Below are 7,729 nucleotides of genomic sequence, written 5' to 3' on the forward strand. Positions count from 1 at the left end.
TGGTATCCTATAAGCTCTTTGTACTTGGATATTAATATCTTTCTCTAGGTTTAGGAAGCTCTCTGATATTATCCTTTTGAATATACTTTCTACTCCTATCTCTCTACCTCCTCTTTAAGGCCAATGATTCTTAGATTTGCCATTTTGAGGCTATTTTCTAGATATTGTAGGCATGCATCATTCATTTCTGTTCTTTTTTCTTTTGTCTCTTCTGATGCTGTATTGTCAGGTAGTCTGTCTTCAAGCTCTCTAATTCTTTCTTCTAATTGATCAATTCTGCTATTGAGAGACTCTGAAATATTCTTCAGTATGTCAATTGCATTTTTCAACTCCAAGATTTCTGCTTGATTCTTTTTAATTATTTCAATATCTTTTCAAATTTATCTTATAGAATTCTGAACTCTTGCTCTGCTTTATGAATTACTTTGTTTTTCTTCAAAACAGCTATTTTGAATTTACTCTCTGAAACATCATATATCTCTGTTTCTCTGGGATTGGACCCTGGTGCCTTATTTAGTTCATCTGGTGAGGTAATGTTTTCCTGCATGATCTTGTTCCTTATGATGCTCACCAGTTTCTGGCACTGAAGAGTTAGGTATTGATTTGAGTCTTTGCAGTCTGGGGTTGTTTGTACCCATCCTTCTTGGGAGGGCTTTCTAGGTATTCAAAAGGACTTGGGTGTTGTGATCTAAGCTGCATCTTCATTAGGTGACACCCCAAGCCGAGTGGTTCTTGCAGACTTGTAGATGTACCACCTTGAGGGTCTTGGGTAAGATCTAGACAAATCATCTGGATTACCGGGGAGAGACCCTTGTTCTCTGCCCTTACTTCCTCCCAAAGAAATGGAGTCTCTCTCTCTCTGTGCTGAACTGCTCGGGCTCAGGGTGGGGTAACACCAGCGCCCCTGTGGCCACCAACACTGGGACTCTGCTGGGTCAGATCTAAAGCCAGCACAGCACTGAATCTTGTCCAAGGCCTTCCGTAACAACTATCTGGCTACTGCCTATGTTTACTCAAGGTCCAACTGCTCTACAGTGAGTAGGTGGAGAAACCAGTCAGACTTGTTTCCTTCTCTTCAGGGTGGCAATTTTCCCTGGGCTCCAGACCATTTGAGAGATGCTATCTAGGAGCCAGGAACTGGAGCCAAAAACTTTATAAGTCTACCTGGTGTTCTATTTTACTGTGGTTGATCTGGCCCTCAAACCATGAGACACAGTCCTTCCCATTCTTCCCTTCTTCTACCACAGACAGAAGAGACTCAAACTGTGGCTACCACCACCACCACAGGCCCATGGGGAGTATAGCTAGGCTACCACTGATATTCACTTAAGGCCTAAGGCCTCTTCAGTCACCTGTGGTAAATGCTGCCAATACTGAGAGTCACCCTTAAGGGCAGTGGGCTCCCCTCTGGCCCAGGGAAATTCCAGAAATTCCATCCAAGAGCCAAGGCCTGGAATTGGGGGCCTCAAGAGACTGCTTGCTACTTGACTGCGCTGTGGTCCAGCTGTTACCTAAGGTTCAAGACAAAATCCTTTTTACTTTTTCCTTTGCTTTTCTCAAGCAAAGGAGTTTCTCACCATAGTCACCATACCTGGGAATGGGCTGGGGTTTCACCTGAAGCCAACGTGTCTAGGAGTCTCATCCAAAGCTCACAGTGTACTACCTGGGTATTGCTGCTATTTAGGTTATTTAGGTCATAAAGCTCTTCAATCAGCTAGTAATGGATCTTGCTAGGACTGTTTTTTTCCCTTCAAGACAGAGGGTTCTCTTCCAGCCCACCATGTATCTGGAAATGTCACCTGGAAGGTAAGGACTGAAATAAGGACCTCACAACCCTGACCAGTGCGCTATGCTACTGTGGCTGAGCTGGTTCCAAGATGCAAGAAAAAAGTCCTTCTTACTCCTCCCTCTTCTCTCCACAAGTGGAAGGAAGGGGTTTCTTTTGTAGCCATGAGTTGTGCTACATTTGGGGGATTGGTAGTGTAAGCACACCCCTTAGCTGCCTTGGTTGAGTCACTTATCCCTTAAGTCCATTGGCTCTGAGTCCAGCACAATACTAAGGCTTGTCTAGGAGTTGCAGTCCTTGTGACCTACACTGCCTTTCAAGTTCATTCAGGGCCCCAGAGAAATTCAGTCTGCAGTGGCCAGACTTGCTGGAATTCAAGTTCTGTCCACTGGAATGAGTGATTTCCTTCTGGTTAGGGTGCTTTAAATGCTCTCTCTGTGGGCATCAGCTGAATTGAGAGGGTATTGCTTTCTGTTGTGACAGGGCAGCACTGAGTGTAATGCAAAGTCTCACAATCACTGTGCTATCTTTTCCCAAATACGCAGATTTCCCTGTGTCACATGGCTGTTGCAGAGGTAGTGGGGAGGAGTGGCTTCCACAATTTAAAACTGTTTCTTCTACCCTCTTTAGTGCCTCTTTCAGCAACATAAAATTAAAACTGGATATTGTGAGTGCTCACCTGATTTATGTTCTTTATGTAGGTGCTTTTTTTGTATGTAGATGGTTGTTAAATTTGGTGTTGCTATGGAGTGGAGGATCAGCGGAGCCTTCTGTTCTGCCATCTTGCTCCACATCATCCATTTCTGCTCTCTTGGTTCTATAGTCTCTGCTTTGAACTCCTCTCAAGAGGTTCTCTTTCCATCTTGCTTTGAACTCCTCTCAAGAGGTTCTCTTTCCATCTTTATGGAGTTATGAACGTTAAAATGGTCTTTATAGACAACAGAAATGTCTTTTATGTAAACCCACTCACTCTGGTTTACCCTTTTTTAAAGTTTTAGAGTTCTTATCTCTATCCATAAGAAAACCTGTGAACCAACTAAGATGTCTTTCCCAAGTCTTTTCGCCTTCATCCTGTCACCATTATATGATACAATTTTTAATTTCCTATGATCCTCTTTTATGATTTACTTTATTATTATTGGCACTATTGGTATTCATTGTATTTGTTTGTTTTTCATGTTTTTTTTTTTTTTTTTTTTTTTTTTTTTAATTACTGCCTAGAACTGAACACAGTTCTTCAGGAGATCTGGAGAACAGATCAGAAATATCACAGATTTCATTTAAATATTATGCTTCTATTCATGTCAACTGAGTCCAGGTTAACTTTCTTGACATGCATGTAGCTTAATTTTTTGTAGATTCTGGTTTTATTTTTCTCTTTTATTCCAGCTTTATATCATTCATAAACGTTATCAATATGCATTAAATGTCCCCATTTCAATCATGGATAAAATGTTTTTTTAAGGCACAGGACAAAAATAATACCCCTCAAGGCTGGTGTGGCCCATTAATTCGAAACCTTTGAGTATAGTTTTTTAAATCAGATATAAATTCATTTAAGTGTATAATTATTCAATTCATGTTTCTTCACTTCATTCATAAGGATATCATGAGAGACTTTTAAGTATCGTATTGAAATCTGGATATATGATGTCTGCTGCATTTTTCCGATTTTCTAGTCTAGTAAACATATCAGAAAAGAAAATGAGTTTAGTCTAACAAGGCTTATTCATAGTCAACCCATAGTAATGATTACTACTTTCTTTTCTAGTTGCTTGCAACTCATCATTGTAACTATCAGTTTTGAATTCTTGCCTGAGATTGATGTGAAACCCTCTGATTTTCAAAATATAAATATTTTTTTCCTTTTCAAAAGTCAAAATTAAAATTTTTCCAGCTTCAGCCTTATTCAGCAATTTTTGTTTTCAACGAATCCTGAGATTTTGTCTTCAAAACATATTCAACAAATGAATATAATTTTAATAAGGAAGTAAAAATATTTTTACTAACCTATTAAAGTCTTATTAAATAATTCATGAATATCAATAAGAAAGTGACAAATGGCCCAGAGAAAAATGAAAAGAATGTGAACATTTTCTGAATAAATCAAATACATGCTTTTAATTCATATAAAATTATACTCAAACAATAAATTGTTGTTTCTATATAGTTGCCAAAAATTCATTCAATTCTTTCATTTATCAAAAAGTTTTAAATTGTATAATTTCACACCAGGTTCTATTGTAAAGACTGGGGACTTAGTGCATGAAAAACAGGTATTTCTTGCCTTCCAGCAATTCAAATTATAATTCAAAACTGAGGGAACTAAACAAAAACATAGACTCTCTAAATTAGGTTATTTCTAATAGTGATGTGAACTAACTTGGAGAATTATCTTTAATGTATATTCTTAAATATTTAACATGTGAATATAAATCATTTTTAGCCTTGTGAGCTGAGTATTTATTAAACATAGAGAATCATTTTCACAAATTATCATGTAGGGAGTTATCACTCAGAAGGGAAAAATAGCATCAATATGAAAGTTATTAGAAATATAGAGGAAGTAATTCACTAAGCAAAAGGAAAGTGAATAATTTTATACAAAGATTAGGTAAAATAAACCATATTTTAAAGCACTGTAATATGTAAAACTATTAATTTCTCAATTAAATTATTTTCAGTGGTAACATAGTAAAAGAAAAACTGCAAAGAAATAACTTATATTTATCAGAAATGTTAATTAGGAGTTTTAAATATGATTAGTTTGAATCCACTAATTCTCATTCTAGGATCCCACACTAAAAATATAATAAGTAAAATAATAAATGCTTTCTGACAGGCATTATTTTTTATAGTAAAGAAATGAGGCCGGGCGCGGTGGCTCACGCCTGTAATCCCAGCATTTTGGGAGGTCGAGGCGGGCGGATCACGAGGTCAGGAGATTGAGGCCATCCTGGCTAACACTGTGAAACTCCATCTCCACTAAAAAATAAAAAAAAAAAAACAAAATTAGCCGGGCGTGGTGGCAGGTGCTTGTAGTCTCAGCTACTCGGGAGGATGAGGCAGGAGAATGCCGTGAACCTGGGAGGCAGAGCTTGCAGTGAGCCGAGATCGCGCCACTGCACTCCAGCCTGGGCAACAGAGCGAGACTCCATCTCACAAAAAAAAAAAAAAAAAAAAAAAAAAAAGAAGAACAATTTCTATGACCCATATAGGGCAAATAAGTAAGTAAATTATGATGAAGCTATGTTAGTGATTATATGCAGTGGTTAAATATGGCATATTCCAACACTCAACTTACCCTTGATTAACAAACCATAGTCCTAATCCTAAGTAACAAAAACATGTTGTAAATAATATATAATGTAAGACTTCAACTTTTTAATAAAAGGTTTGGCCTAATGAAAACATACAATAACATGAAATACTTATAACAAATAAACAAGATTTACAGATTGGAGAAAACCATCAGCATAATAAAATAAGTGAACAAAGGCATACAGAAACAACTTCAAAATAGAACTTCACATGAAAACTAAACAAAGAAAATCCTGCTTCCTTTAACATTCAGGGTGAAAGTAGAGTAAATGTGATATAACCTTTTTCATTACATTGTGAAAAATTCAAAAGTGCTAGTGGGAATGTAGAGAGAGGGATCCTCTCATACATTGTTGGAGGGAATGAAAAAATAATCAGGGAGTATTTTGTAATATGTTTTCAATGCACTTACACTTTGATCTAGCCATTTCACTTCTGGGAATATATACTTCTATCTGAATGAATGTGTCAGCATGTCTGTGCAGTGATGTTTATTACAGCATTATCTAGTTGATCATAAATAAGGTAGGATAAAATACATAGGTATATACATATAGACTATAATATTCTGCAGCTATTAAAAGTAACATTAGAGATGTATGTATCAGTCTAGTTGGAGCAGTGTAATATATTTTTACAAGAAAGGCAAATTGCATTACATGTATCCTTCTGTATGTATAATCTTTAGTTAAAAATACGAAAAATTCGAGGTATAATGTGTACCAGACTATTAATATTGATTTCATTTGAAGAAGAGAAAGGAGGCAGGGTATAGAAAGATAAAGACAAGCACAACAAATTGAATAAATACCCATAGTGTAATTTCAATCAGAAATGTAGAAGATAAACTTCTAATGCTTATTTTCTTACATATTTTAAGTATGTAAGAATTGAATATGCTTACAGACTATGTAACACACATAAATAAATTATTAATATAAACGTCCAGAAAAATTTAATTTTATTAATATTTTAACTTAATTTTGAGATAAATTGGCATTTCTATTAAATATGCAGGGAAAAAGAAAGAAGGAAAGAAGAAAGTGATTGGTTTATTTGAAGTTCCAGTGCTTTTGATTTTCTATAGAATTGATATTGTAAAATACATGTATGTATATACACACATATGTACATACATATTATCTAAGCATTTTGTAATTAGCATGTTTTATAGTTATAAATACATTAAGTTTGATAAGATGAAAAGTTTATGTTAAAAATTGTGAATAATACAGAAATAATTTAGTCATGAGACTTCAGATTGAATGTTTTCCAAAGAGATTTCAAAGCTCTCAAGAAACGAATACTATGTATTTAAAAATTATCCCAAGAAAGAAGAAAAGAATGTATTGAGATTATGTTTAAAATATGAAAAGAGAAACATATCCAAGCATGAGATTTAAAAATTATGGGTACCCTCCCTATATAGATTCAGGGGGTCAAAATGTTACTGTTTTCTCTTCTCCTCCTTCTCTCAGAACCCCCAGATAATCAAATAGGGAAAAATCTCTGTGAGTCCTGGAGATGAGGCAAGATTGTCTACACTTATATGCCCTGAACTTCCTTAACTTCAACTATAAGACTAAAGTGAAGGATGACAAGGATGTTAGCACAGGTTTTTGTCTATTGAGAAATCTCAGTATCTCAGTTATCACTCCCCTTGCGATTTATAATTTAGGGAGAAGACCTTTGGGCATGATCTGTCTAGAGGATAAATGGAGGATAGATGGTAGATTGAGATCACATAGCATTAAACCTTTGGGTTTCATTTTTGTTTTGCATCTAAAAAGCAACATGCTTACAAACAAATTCAATTGAAAGTCCATGTTTGAGCCGAGGTTACCACAAACAGGAAGCTGAGAGTTAGACAGTGCTTCCACTTGACATTGTGAGTTATGCCAGACTCAGAGAAAGTAACTAACATTGTTGGAAAACAAAGATAAAACCTGAGATGGTTAGATCAAGTTATAAGCAGCAGAGGCAACTGCACACAGGCTGAAGTGTTAAGTATGGACAACAGTTAATGCCATTCACAGCAGTGGCCAGGTTGCTTGCAAATTTCAAAAGCCTTAATTTTTAGAAGACGAGCTATTGGTCCACTTTATCCACAATCAGATTCCTTCCTCATTCACAATCATTGCTGGTATAGTTCATAGAGAAGTCACTAGAGAATCTTCATATCCCATAGAAGATCCTACTACCCAAGAATCACTAAGCATTTGTATTAAAACAATTCTAAACGTAGCACATTATAAAACCAAGACCAAAGGGATTTGAGTTAATATTGCAAACAGAAAATAAAAAAAAAACTTTACATACAATAAAATTAATACCTCAGAATGATGACAGAATATTTTTTATGAAATAAAAATATGCTGTTACACAAAAGGTTACATATATACACATATACATATGTGTATATATGTAATATACATCTCTAATATTACTTTTAGGATATTATAGTCTATACATATATACCTATGTATTTCATTCTACCTTATTTATGACCAACTAGGTAATGCTTACAATAGGCTGTTGCACAACACAAAAACCAAAAACTAAAACTAAAAGACATAGCATATTGATTCAACATTTCCTAATCCTCCTAAATTATTATCTTCA

Source organism: Trachypithecus francoisi, unplaced genomic scaffold, assembly GCF_009764315.1.
Source record: "Trachypithecus francoisi isolate TF-2019V2 unplaced genomic scaffold, Tfra_2.0 Lachesis_group2, whole genome shotgun sequence".
Lineage (NCBI taxonomy): Eukaryota > Metazoa > Chordata > Mammalia > Primates > Cercopithecidae > Trachypithecus > Trachypithecus francoisi.